This window comes from Aquila chrysaetos, chromosome 19 (genome assembly GCF_900496995.4).
Source record: "Aquila chrysaetos chrysaetos chromosome 19, bAquChr1.4, whole genome shotgun sequence".
Lineage (NCBI taxonomy): Eukaryota > Metazoa > Chordata > Aves > Accipitriformes > Accipitridae > Aquila > Aquila chrysaetos.
The window spans coordinates 19,964,382-19,978,542 of record NC_044022.1 but is presented as its reverse complement, the minus strand read 5'-3'; the positions used below and the strand labels follow the sequence as shown (position 1 = coordinate 19,978,542).

The window sequence follows — 14,161 nt, the reverse complement described above, 5'->3', positions numbered from 1 at the left end:
TGGCCCCGCCCCGGCGGGCGAGAGGGGTGATGTCATTGCCCAGCGGGCGGCCGCGGGGGCGCGCCGCCGTTCATTGTGCTCCGCCGGTGCCGCCTCCCGCTGCCGCTGCCGGCCACGGCGGGGGGGGGGCCCGCTCCCGCTCCGGCCCCGGCCCCCTAGCACCGGCCCGGGGCGGCCCTGCTCCTGCACTAGCCCGGGGGGGAGAGCTGCCCTGCACCGGGGGTGGTGGTCCTGCACCCATCCCCGCAGCGGGTTGCCTTGCACCGAGCCCCGCTGCACCCATACCGGGGCGGGCGGAGGGGGGGCTGTCCCGGCCCGAGGGTGGCTCAGCACCCATCCCGGGGGGCTGCGCTGCACGGGGAGGCTCAGCACCCATCCCCGAGTGGGGCTGCCTTGCGCTCGACCCCGCTGTAGCCATCCCGGGGAGCTGCCCCGCACCGGGTGGGTGGCCAGCGCCTATCCCGGGGGAGCGGGCTGCCTTGCACCCATCCCCGGGGGGGGGCTGATACCGCGCCGTGGGCGGCCCAGCACCTATCCCTGGGTGCGCGGGGGCTGCACCGCACCCAGCCCCGTTATCCCCACCGTGGGGCGGCCCGGGGCTGCCAGCCTTCTCCCATCGCCGGTGACCGGTTCCTGGCTCCCGCCTCCGTTTTATGGTCGTGGAGAGGGAGGAAAAATCCCAAACCAGGTGAGTTCTGCGCTCCTCTTCTTTTTGTGTGTGTTTTTCTCCTCCTGCCCCCCCCCCCCCCAAAAAAAAAAAAACCAAAAACTCCCCCACCTCCCGGTGCGCTTCCCCGCACTGTGCGTTCCCCAGCGGGCAGAAGCGCTGCCGAGCGGGGCTGAGCCGCCTTTCCCTGGCGTTGCTGAAAAAGGAGGGGATAAAAAAAAAAAAAAAACCCAAACCCCTAAATCAGAGAAAAACCGCGGAGATGAGGGACCCCTCCCCACCCTTAGGGCCCGGCGGGCAGGTGCGTCCCCGCCGCGCTGCGCGTCCCGCAGCCTCCGGGCAGCTCCCGCAACTTCGGGATGCTCCGGGTACCCCGGAATGGCGAGATCCTGAACCGTGGACACCCCCGGGACCGGGGAGCCTTGTCCCGTTTGTCTTCCCCGCTGTATAAAACCGAGAAAGAAGATGGATTTTTAATTGTTGTCGTTAAGTGTTGCTGAGCACCTCTGAGACCCGGGGTTTTGGGGAAAAAAAATAACTACAATCTTTTAAAGAGCCGAATAAGCGAGGTCTGTTTTAGGATGGTTTTTGGGGTGCTATGTTGTGCGGCTGCTGCGTTTTGACACCCCCATTCCTCCCCTCTTTTAGGGAAATGGGGGAGATTTGAAACAAACTGGCTCTCAATTCTGGCTGTGGGCAGTTGGTCCAGGTTTCTTTTCCAAGTCATATCATGAGTATGCATCTTAAAAATTGTCAGTTGGACAGCCTGATGGTTTATTTCAACTCCAAAACTATCGCTCTGGTCTTTTTCCTTTTTATTGTAAATACAAGAAGTGTATGTATTTTAAACTTTGTAAAAACTTTGTGGTCCATCAGAGCTTCATTTTAGTGTGCCTTTTTTATTTGTTTCCCTGTTCCTTGCTGTTTGCGAGGTGCTGTTCGGATCTTTGCTTGAGCAGTCCCACGATACTAGTGCAAGATACTAGATTTTTTTCCTTGGTGCATAACGTCAGTATGTTTTTCCCCTTCTATAACTACATTATTGCTGCAATTGCTCCTGGACCCCCAGACATCTAATTTTGTGCTGGTGGCAGTGAAATGCGTGCACGCAGAGGGCTCCTGCTCGCCTCAAATCTGTCAGCATCTTTCGGTGCCCTTTAAAGTTAATCCGCTCCAAAGCCCCACTTGGAGGCTGTTCTGAGAGCAGGAAGAGAGTGTGCAGCTGAACTGGTATTTTTTATTTTTTTTTCCTTTCCCTCTGCTGCATATTTGGTTCTGCGCTTCTCTTGTGTAACTGGCACTGTGTGTCCTCTGGCAGAGCCTCCCTGGAATCGCAGCGCTGGGGGACGGGTGACATGAGTGCAGTGGGGACAATGAAACTCCCTGTTTGGTTTGATCAAAGTGTTTGTAAACACCAAGGCTGTGGTTGGGGTGTCCGTATGCAATGCACGGCGTTTTACAGCCTCCCCTCTTCAAGCGGGATAAACATGCTGCATCCACACCTCCTCCTTGCATTTATTTTATCTGTGTTTTTCCCTTCCTTCCTTCCTCTTTGTTACTGACTTGAAGGGGAAGAACAACAGTGTGTGCAGGAGTTGCCTTTGTTTGGTTGGTCTTTTTTTAACATTTTTATTTCCTGGAATGGCATTTTTCTCTTTATTTTACAAGGGAGGGAACGGGTAATCTAATAGAGAGTTTCCCATCTTGGCTGTAAAAGGAGAAGTTTTACAGCAGTGGTTTTGTTAGCTGTGGAGAGAAGGCACTGGAAATGCAGTGATAATTTGAAAGTGTAGCCTGGGAATTGTTCTGGGAAATATTGATACAGAAGTTGGGGAGAACAAGCAAGGAATCCCTGGCCAGGGATTTCGTATTTAAGTAATGCAATTTTTGTGATGTCCCTCTTTTTGATTCTGCTTTCATCTTTATATTTATATATATCTTCACAAATATGTATTGGTATTTATGCTTGTTTTATTATTTTTCCAAATTATTAGATTTATTGAATTTAGAAAGACTTGTGACAATGTTGTCTTGCATGCTAGCATTTTCAAGCTGTGTTATACTACAGCCAGAAATGGATTAAAAATGTAGATCAGAAATCCACACTATTAATAAGATGAAATTTTGCCTTGCAGGAACAGAAATATAGGCACATAAAAATGGACCAAAAGCTGTAAATCACTCAATAGATGAGTAATTGCTGTGAAAAAGCACAGGTGAGCTAAGGGGCCCTTCCTCTTGAGTAATTTGGGTCCTGATCTTGCAAAGACCTAAATGTAACATATGCATTTACTGTGAATCCAGAAGCCCCCGAGATGCCAATTGCTGGAAGCAGAGAGAATATCCCAGGAAGGCAGCACCAAGTATTTCCTCTGGTCTTTTACTTTTTCCCCAATTTCTTACTAATGTCCAGTTTCGGAAAGGGGATTCGGGGCTAGATGCTCTCATGGTCATACTCTGTACAGTTTTCTTGCATTTTAGTCCTGTTCTTAATCAAATTGAGTGTGGTGCTATTGACTGGCTTCTTTGTAAAGCCTGAAATCATATCTTTGCAAATCGGCTTTATCAGCATCCCCTGCGTGCCCTGCTCTGTACTAAATTGCCCATCCCAGAAGTGTTGCAGAAAGAGGCTCGAGCTGTCCTGGGATGTTTGGGTGTCTCCCAACCTTATGTATGGGGCGACCCAAAGACTGGTGAGATGAGGGGAACTGGGAAGAGCCAGAGCTGGGACAGAACTTGCTGCCTCTTCAGCTTTACTTTCTTCTCTGCCCCAGAGCTGAGCTATGAGACGACAGTGATTTTTGTAGCCTGGAGTTGGGGTCTGGCAAGGCAACTGGAGTTTCTGAAGGGAGAGGTGGATGGAAGAAGGCGGCTCTTCAGGGAAGAACTGAGCAGTTGCTTCCCAAACAGGCAGGGGGAGGGAAGGTGAGAACTGGGGAGTGGGAGAAAGGTGTCTGCGAGCAAATTGAACCTCCGTTTGTTGCTTTCCTCTGTTAGCAGATCTATGCTGTGTGCTCCCCATCTTCCCAGGCCCAGCTGTAGGTGGTAGATGTTGCTCGCAGCCTGAGCTGAAGTGTTGTGGCTCTAATGCAAGCTGGAGAGCTTGTGGTTTTAGCTCTGGAGCTGCCCTTGTTTGGTCCTCCCTGGGATAGCCAAGTTGGCATCCATCAGTCGGCAAATTGAGGCACTTGCTCCAAGTTTTGTGGCGTGTCCCTGGCAGATGTATCTGCAGCTGGTTTTTTTTTTTGTGGGTGGGGTATGGTGGTGTTGGCATTTTCTTATTTTTACATAAAATATAGCCAAACAAGGAATTATAATAAGGTAAATTCCTTTTCTAATTTTAAGGCATTTTGCCTTTTTTTTTTTTTAGGGCAGGACCAACAGTTTGAGTGCAAGCCTTGCTCTTGGCAAGTACAGAAGGAGGAGCAGGGGTATGTGCTAGAGCTAGTTCGTGTGTATTGCCAAGTAACCACCCGGGCAATGCAAAAGTTCGAGAGATCCAGTGCAATAGTGTGGCTGGCATGGCAGGAGCGCAGAAGGTGGCACAGCGTGGGCATGCCTCACAGTGGTGAGGCTGTTTAAACCAGGAAGCTCACATGAATGCTTGCAAGACTTCAAAGCAGGAGATTTAGCAGACAATAAAATCATCTTCTGTATTACAGATGGGTTTCTGACACCAAAGCCATTAACCCTTGGGGCAGAGATGCTCAGCAACAGCCCTGCTTTGGCTGGAGGTGGTGAGATGACCTAAGGCAATGTTTTGATTGACTCTCCAGTTTCCGTAATTTCATTTTGCAGCAAGTCATTGAGCTTCCTGCCCCTCCCAGTGATTCTGTCAATAACTAACTAAATTCTCATTTTATTTTTAATGTCTCTCTTACAATGTGAAACAACTGATCTGTCATGTTTGTCATATAATCCTGGTGCCTCTTGGTCAGCCTGTGCTTAAATCATGAATTTAAACTGTGTGTGTGTGTTTGAGTCAAATACTCCTCAGGTGCTAATACGTTTGCTAATACGATTAATTAGGGCAGAACAGGGATGAACTTGTCCCTTAAAATCATTGTCAGTATTTAAACAGTCAAGACCACATTAAAGTCTGTCACTGTTACAGCGGTTTCATAACTAATCTGTGCTATTAAACATCGGCCCTGAATAAGAAATTAGTGAGATTTGTGTTATGTCATTTGATTTCACCCTGCGTAGATAAAAATCATTAGAGAGCTTTGTTGCACTGAGCTGGGGATAGATATTTAGGTTGCAAACAGCTTGAGACTGAATCGCTTTTTGTCGTCTTGCCTCTCCTGGAGTTACTGCTCTCGCTACACTGCGCTTCTCTCTGTATGCAGAAGTGCGCTCTTCCCTGATATACTTAAGGCAAAATTTAAACCACCTCTTTAAACTAACCTAGCTGTTGGTTTCTTGAGATAATTAAGGAATACTTGTACAGAGGAGAAAACCTTCTGTAAGGTCTTGCTTTGCTCAATATAGAGAGTGCCTCACGGAAATCTGCTACTGTCCTTTTAAAGATCACAGGATACCCTGTTTATTTTCTTTCCCTTTAGCAGAAATGCTTTCTTTTAGGTACTGCTGAACTAAAAGTTAACTGTAACCTTTAAGTATCTGAATAGTGTTTTCTTTCAGACCTTGAAAAGAGTAATGGGAAAGGGAAGAGGGAGAAGAGAAAGGGGAGGAAAGGCTGTGCTGGCATGAAAAAAGATGAGCTTGCACATGGTTTCTCAAAAGGCTGTATCCTGCAGGGTGAATTTAAAAAGGGAGGGGAAAAAAAAAAAAAAGGTGTTAGAAATGCCAAAGTGTACGGAAATCAAGCAGTGTTTGGGTAACTGTCCTGCTAAAGATGCTTTCTGCAGAGAGAGGAACTTAATGCAGGGCCCCTGCAGCCCGACCCACTGCTGCACTGTGCTGCTTCTTGGCTGTAATGATATGAGAAACTAAAGTCTGCTTTTTTGATCAAGCAAAAAGTCAGTTACTCGAAGAGCAGTATGTGTGCATTTAAAGTGGGAGTATTTCTTGATATAAATTAAATCCAGCCTATTATTTGCAAAAGGGAATCGCTATGGAACTACCATCCCAGAAGCTGGTGCTGAACCTTGATGCCAGTTTGTTTGGAACAGTGAAGAAAATGAATCTGACTGCATATGAAACACTCGTATCCTGCAGTAGCAATCAGTTGCGTGTGCATTCCAGAGTGTTTTGGACCAAGCCCCTCACATCCGAAAAAAGGAGCTTTTATTGCTTTGGCAGGAGCTCCCTTACCTGGCTGTGGAAATATGGGATCCCTTTCCAGAGTAATCAAGTGGTTAGAATAGACTATTTCAGTTGGAAGGGACCTACAAGGATCATCTAGCCCAACTGCCAGACCAATTCAGGGCTGACCAAGTTAAAGCAAGTTATTAAGGGCATTGTCCAAATGCCTCTTAAACACTGACAGGCTTGGGGCATCGACCACCTCTCTAGGAAGCCTGTTCCAGTGTTCAACCACCCTCTCGGTAAAGAAATGCTTCCCGATGTCCAGTCTAAATGTCCCCTGGCGCAGCTTTAAACCATTCTCACACATCCTGTCACTGGATCCCAGGGAGAAGAGCTCAGCACCTCCCGCTCCACTTCCCCTCCTCAGGGAGCTGCAGAGAGCAATGAACTCACCCCTCAGCCTCCTTTTCTCCAGACAAACCCAAGTCCTTAGCTGCTCCTTGTAGGACATGCCTTCCAGCCCTTTCACCAGCTTTGTTGCCTTCCGACAAAGCCGTACAGGGTTGTATGGGATGTTTCACCTGGGGCGTCACTACTGAGACAGTACCAGCTGGAGGGGAACTGCTGATGTTCTTGTTCCTATCTGCTTTCTCCATGCTTGGTTTCCATCTGCCTAAGCCTATCCTTGCTCCGGTGCAGCCACCCCACCTCCCCTACCGCTTTTCTTCTACCTAGTGATGTTCAGCAATAACCTTTGGGGGCTTGGATGCTCCCCAGCTGCAAATGAATCCGGGGAATGCTGTGAATGGACATAAATGGAGACTCTCATCTGAAGAAGACGTGACACCAGTAGGGAACAGGTTACGAAGGGTGTTGGCTAGAAAGAATGTGTGTCTGATTAGTAGATCAGCCCACCTAAGCTCTGCCCTGCAGTGGGTGAAACCGAAGGCACAGGAGCTTGTCAAGCCCTCCTGTCTTTCCAACGGTCGCTCTTTTGCTCCGAATACCCATTCATCCATAGATACAAAAGTGGTGGGAGATCCAGAAGAATCTGTGCTCCAGAAAAATCCCAGATCCATGTTCAGGGTGTAGATCAACACCTTGAGTTGAGAGGTGAACACTAGTGTTCAGATTTACGGGTGATCAAAGAACAAATGAAAGAGATTGCCAGGATTAGAAAAGAGATTTTGGGTTTGCTATGTTGCAAAGAATGCTTTCAGTAATGAAAAGCTGACTTGAAAAATAATCATTAGCACTTCTGTGATTTAAATTTCATTGCCTGAACTCAGAGTAATGGAAAATAGATCAGTCAAGGCTTTTTATCTAACAAGTTTTTAAACGAAGCCAGCTTCATGTCTAATTAGTGAGAAGTTCTCCATGGTGCCATTTCTTATGCTTTCAGGGTCTAACGCATGGTGTTTTCATGACAGTTGTGGCTGCAGCATGGGAATATTTACTTAAAATAACATCCTTTCTTAAAAACATAGTAAGACAAACTTGTATGTAAATTTAGTTCTTAGACAACTTGAATTCTTGCTAGTAACCTCAAGAAATCCCCTAAGGGGTCTCCATGCTGTGTGGTCTTATTTTCCTGTTGCTTTCTGTTGGCAGAAGGGAGTCTTAAATTCCATCTTCTCCAACACTGGAGATTCAAGCTTTATTATAATGGCTACTGAACTTGATTAACTGAGAGAGGAGATGACTGCCACTTGAAAAAATAATCTTTTGTTGTTGTTGTTTTTGCTTTATAGCTATTTACTCAAATACCTGAAAAATAAATGTAGGGTTGAAAAAGCTTTCCTGTTAGTCCTCTGGAGACATCAGGTTATTCCATCCTGAGATGAGTAATCTTTGGCGGTGAGAATCAGGTAGCCTGAAATTGCTGTGGGGCTATCAGTTCATTTTTGCGTATTGGGGAAAAAGATTTAAGAGAAATAACATCAGCCTTTTTATTCTTGCATCTACCCTGAAGTTCACGGTACAGCATGTCCTGTGGAGAAAAGGTATTAACTCAGATAAACCTATGGTAATGAATTTAATTAAAACCCCAGTGAAGACTGGAGTAATCTGTAGCTTTCACAAGAGGGTAAGGGCAGGTTTGGGATTTCCGTATGTCTCTGGACTGCCGAGGACCCCGGGATGGCTGGTTCCAGCATTAGGTTCCCTGGCCTGGTTGACTGGAGATGTAGCTACAAGCTCAACCTGGGTGATGATGGGTTTGGGCTGTGTTCCTCTCTGTAATCCCTGTTTCGGTGGCATAACTACAGAAAAGTGATTTCGCTCTAAAGGGGTCATTTTAACACAGTTTCCAGCTAATTCCATGTTTTCTATCTAAAATACACTCAAGTGAATATCTGCGCTGTCGCAATTACTCGGGCCCTGCAGGCAATAGCTGTCTCCTGTCTGTAGGCAACAGAAGATCGTGGCACCCTTTAATTTCTCATGTATCTGATAATATAAAAATCCCCACTGTAAATATTTGCTCTTGAAAGCATTAGGTAGTTAAGGGGGGATTCTTGAACAATGTTGGGTCTATGGGAAAAAAACCAAAAAATCATGCAGAGACTGTATCTGAGCTGCATGTACCAGAAGCTTGAAACAGCAGAAGCGAAGTCGGTGCCTGATTTCTCTATTGCATTTGTCCTTGTTCTGAACAATTTGTTCCTTCTAAAAAGGGAACTGTGCCCATTTTCTTCAAGCCAGCAGTATTCACATTTCTAAAATATGGTAGTAGTGTTTTGCTCGGATAGATAGATGGAGGTGTGTGTTCGCACATAGAAAACCCGCAAATAAACCCAGGTTTCTGTTAACTCTTTAATTTCAGCAGGCAAACGGGAAGTCTAAAGTTGAGCTCTTAACCCCGGGTTAATGGATTTCTGCTCGACCTATTTAGGAGAGGGAGGTGTGAGTGTGCAACTTTGCTGGAAAGTGCTTTGTGGTATCTGTAGGAATGAGGTCTCCTCTCATGTTGTGACCTGCTGTTGGCCATTGGCATGCCCTGACCATCTCTTGCAGGGATGTGGTGTATGTTCGATGCAGAAACAACCTGTGTTTTTTGCAGTTGCTAACCCCAAATTCTGAAGTCTCTTTTGCCTCCCACCACAACTGGAAAAAACCTTAAATACATCCATATTGTGATCCTGAGGTACTTCTCAGTATTTCCATTATGTTTGTAAATGTTGGAAACTACTTTTGTTAATGTAGAGTGTTTCCCTCTACTAGGAAATCTCTCTTTCCTTTTTTTAAGTAGCAGTTCTCTTGTCACAGTTCTGCAGGAAAACTCTGTCTTGGTGCACTTGCATGTAGCTGTGCAGGGAGTTGGTCCCTATATGTCACTGGGAAACATTGACAAAAGTGTCTTCAAAGGCATGGCCTGTGAGAAGTGTCTGCTGGGTCACATTGGACATCCCTGTGCTGGAGATGCTTGAGATTCCCCTGTCCTGTGCCATTATACATGGTTATTATGGACCACTCCTGAACTTTCTACTGCAGATGTGAATGTGGTACGGGGGAATTTTAAAAGCTTCTTCTCAAGGTGCTGCATGGCCAGAGACATTTGTGCTTCCATCATAAGTAACTTCACCTTACTCATCATAAACCTTCAGTCTTTTGTCAGTGGCCATCCTATTTATATCAGCGTTGTTTCTAATCTGTTGTGCCTCTGGATTGGGAAACTGCTTGGTTAAAGCCAATCTCAAAATTAATCTTTTTTGCTAGGTTAACTTTTTTGGGACAGTATCCCCAGGCTGATTCACTTTGCAGCCATGCAGGTGGTTAGCTGGTATTTAATAACAAAAATACAAGCATCTTTAAAAGAAGTTCCCCTAGTTAGAAATTCAGAACCGAAGAAATTCAAAATAAATTGAGTATTGACTTGCACAATGAAATAACCAAGGAAAACATTCATTGTGGGCTGAGGCTAATTCTGTTAGAATAAAGGAGGCTGATTGTGGAAATAAATATTAAATAAAGTGTCTCATTAAGTTCTGCAATTTTACAAAAGCTGTCGCCACAGGGAGGAAGAACCTGGCATGCATTATTGTTTGTTTACTGCAGCTGTCAGTCATTGCGGCGGTGAGCATGTTGCATCAATTCATAGAGTAGCCGTTAGTAACCAGGCCATCTCGCTTAAATGTCAGACTCCTTGCTGGAAAATGTGTGAAACTACATAAAAATTCTTTCCATCTTGTTAACACATTTTTCACAATATTCCTCATTTTGCTTGATGACATCAGTTCTTGGAGATGCAGGAGAAGGCTTTAAAAATATCTCCTGGGCAATGTTCGGTGATGCTTAGTTAATGAATTTAGTTATGTCTGCGTCGGATACTCTGGAAGGTTGATCCATTCCTGGTTCTTCTCTGATGCAGTTTTTGAATCATTCATCTCTTTTTGACTGTTCCTGTATTTTATGTATAGATTGGATTTTATTATCCGTAAGGTCTTTGGGATAGGGCTTTTATCTGTTAGTCCCTACTTTGTACAGTGAGAACCTGCAGTTCTCTGCAGTCTTAAGGTGTTACTGTAATGTGAGTAATCGGTGCTGCAGAAACTTGGAGGGGGAGTAGTTATTAGTAATTTTGGGGAATGACAGTCTCCTTAATTTCACTGCAAATCAATCTATATAATTCGCAGTTTCGTCTGGAAAGACGTATTTTGTACGTTGAAGGCAAGACAATTGAATTCTGCATCTGTTTTGTGTTTATAGGCAAGTCACTTCTAAACTTTCTGTCTCTTGGTTGCTGCCATCTGTAAAATGTAGATAACCTCAGAGGGATGCCTTGAATATTCATCAGTGATTTATTGTACGCCGCTGAAGAAAAGTGTTATGGGCAATGTTAATGAAGTTTGTTAGTCAGCCTCTCTGCTGCACGTTGATCAGTATTTCAAACATCTGCAGTCTCCACAGTGACTGCTAGCAAATTCTTACCTGGACTTAGCCTGTAGATGACAATAACAACTTCAATTTACGTGGGGCTTCTCCTTTGGAAGAGCTCCAAAGAATTTTATAAACTGTAATGCAAACCATAGTGTAAATGTTGCCTTAGCAGTCACCAGCTCTCAGTGAGCTGCTGCGTGATGGATTATTGCAATGCGGCTGACAGCCGTATGCGAGAGGATAGCAAAAAAGAGAAGTAATACTGCGAGCGGTGGAGGTGACACAGGCAGGGAAATAGGAAAACAAAATGACACTACCTGAGTTGTGATTTTTAGCTTTGATGTGATCAGCGATTCCTAGAGATCAAGTGACTCTCATGTGAAACGTGGCATTTTTGTTGCAGTCCCACGGTGCTGCGATGTTGTTCCAATTCTAGTCAAGCAGAAAGAGCCCTGCTAGCTCCCAGGGGTTTCTTTTTCACAGAACGTGTGCGTTTCTGGACATCTTTATTCAAATACTGTGCTACAACAATGTGATTTCAGTGATTTCTCAGGCTGGTATGGCTGGCTGTGTAATGTTCTCCTCCTACGGAGGCAAAAGGCACAGTCAGTTGGAGTTTGCTCTGTACATCCAAAAGACTTGAAAGTATAACCCAGATAACTTACTCTTGAACTGAAGTCCCGTTAACCCTAAATCCTTTCAGAAAGTATAAAATACCTTTGCAAAGATGTTGGCTAAGAATCTGTTGTGTTCAGTTGAGTTTCTTCACTGAATGATGGAGCCTTGGCTTCTCCCCTCAATCGTAGGCACCGAAGTTGGGTTGTCTAAAGTGGACCGTTGTTATTGTAGGTCCCAGACACCGTCACTGGAGAGAGATGGCAGATTCAGAGATGCTTGTCTCACAGCTTGGCAGGGAGGCCAGACCTTGTATAAGACTAACTTGGACATTTTGGTTAGCTCCTCAAAGGTAGGTGAGACAAAACGGTGCCACTATGTACAGGGTAATCTGCCAGGCGGGTTCGTGCTCTACTAGACTAGACACAAGGCTCAAGTTGTCAAATCATTGATGAACCTCTTGTTAATAAGCTTTTGTGTCCCATGCAGGAACATGTGTTTTGGAGAGGTTTTGAGCCCTTTCAACTCTGGTGGCTGCGTGCTGAAGCTTCAAGGGCTCACAACCACTAAAAACCAAGACAGAGAGGTCCAGAGACTGGGTAACGCAAATAAGTAGCTACCACTGGAAGCTATGACAAGAACATCTGGAGAAGAAATGCAAGGCTGCTGCGTGTGCTCTTGGGTGACGGGCATTAGTGTCCTGAGCGCCCAGCCAGCTGCAGCCAAACAAAAAATGGCAAGGGTGGAGGTCAGCCCCACAGTTACAGGGTGGATGCTGATTTGGGGCTCATCCCAGCTGCCTGTCAGTTACAAAAGTTGTAGAAATTACGTTGTCTTTGTAATTTTGCTGAAACAGTCTTTCCTCAAGTAACTTTTGAGCCTGTTGGCCAGGCTAGATGGTTGCAAAATCTTGTTTTCCTTAGAAAATAAGGTTAAAATGTGTATAACGCTTTAAGGAAAGGGGAGCTTGTTGAATTCAGATGGCTGTTTGACAATGCTCATCCAAAGCTTGCCTGGTGTGGAGAAGAGGTTGCGTTGTATCATCTTTAGGCTTGGTCTGGGCAAACCAATGTTTCTGTTTGGAGCACCCTGTGCTAATCGAGACCTCAGCAGTCAATAGAGCACAGTTTGAGGCTTGGCTTCCTGCCTGGCTGTATGCTTACACCAATCTTTACAATAAAAACAAAACACAAAGTATAATTATAGCCTGGTGGATGAATTTATTTTTGGTACGTTGTGTTGCTGGGACTATTTTAAAGCCTCTGTGTCCAGGATTCTGGTCTTTCTAGATATTTAAAAACCCATCAATTCTATATTTTGCTAGGCCCCACCCTCCATTAAATATATATATTGATAATAGTCAATGACTGCATTAATGTTTAATCCAGTACATTTTTCAGTTTTAGGATCCCATTCATCCATATTGCTGTAATCGATTCCTCCTGGAAATACTGCGGTAATTAGAGGAGAGGCTGATTTGCAACCATTACTGTGACATGTATAACCAACCTGTCTTGTTTTGATCTTTTCATTACCTTCGCTTATGACTTTAATTGCGTACCATCTCGAGTAGGACTGTGGAATGCCACTGTGGGAAGGTGTTACGGGGATTCAAGCAGTGCTATGCAGAAAAAAATAACATGTCCAGTTATGCAAACAACTTTGGGTAGTGTTCAGATGTTGCTAATAATAAGGGTCGTTTTTTCTTCCGATATAGCAAATGCACCTTTCAAATGGATGAGGCAATTGGTATGGTTTAGGAAGAGATTTGTTACGGAGAATGCCTTCCTGTAATCAGCATCTATCTCCTAGGAAGGAAGGGCTTGTAAATTGTGTGCCCTTTTTAAAGGGAGGATGTATTAATTGACTCCTAATATGTGTTGTGGTACATAGGGATACACTGGAAAAAGTTGTACACTGAAACTAGCTGGATTTCTCATGTGCGAGACATGCGTGGGCTATTCTCAGGAGCTGAAGGACTGACGCGCAGGTTGTTTTGTGAAGCTTGTTCGGCATTTGAGGGCTTTGTCCAAGACTGACATTTTACTTTCCAACTTCTGGTTTTAAAAAGGAACATCTGTCATTGTATCCTAACCCTGAAATGGGTCCCAGCGTGTCTCAGTGTGTGATTGGGGTTGTTTGTCCTCTTGCAAAGGAGAAGCTCATGATGGCTATTTTGGCCATTCCCGGGAAAGTAAAGATACGCTCCGTCGCACTTGTGCTTTTGCATGGGAAGGGCTCCCTCTGAGCAGTCACAGAAATCCCTGTAAATATCGAAAACACATCTTGTGACGCTTCAAATCCTTCCTCATAATTCCCTGCTCTCCTGCTGTTTGCAAGAAACCTGAGCCACGTGCTTTTAGCTCACCATCAATGGCTCAGCCTGATGGAGCCAGGAGGGATTGCCTTTCTCTGTGGATCAGACCAGGAGGAAAATAACTGGCATGGGAGCAACAGCCTGGCATTTCCTTTTAGGAACAGTTGGATAAGCCCCTCAACAGGGGAGACTCGCTGCTTTAAATTAAGTTTAAAAATTAAAAACTAAATTTATATTAAGAGTCTGCCCACCAAGCAGGGTCCCTTCTTCTGCCTCTTGCTGCTGTGCATTGCTGCAGCATCCCATGGCCCATCGTTGTGTCCTGCGTAACTGTACAAATGCAAAACAGAGTTTCCAGCTGGCAGAGCTCAGTGCTTTCGGCTGGGTGACAGTAGGTCACACTCACAAACAGGCAGGGAAAGGCCAGGTGACAGCAGTATATTTGAGCAGGAGAAAGCTCGGTGGGTGTTTGC

At 45.3% G+C, this 14,161-nt stretch overlaps 1 protein-coding gene across 1 annotated transcript in view; it reads left to right on the top strand.

Moving 5' to 3' along the window:
* The first annotated feature begins 46 nt into the window (after positions 1-46).
* RAB30 (RAB30, member RAS oncogene family) overlaps positions 47-14,161 on the top strand; it is a 52,783-nt gene continuing 38,668 nt past the window's right edge. Inside the window, exon 1 of the mRNA XM_030042683.2 lies at positions 47-688. The gene's annotated coding sequence lies outside the window, so the exon portion shown is untranslated. The remainder of the gene's footprint in view (positions 689-14,161) is intronic.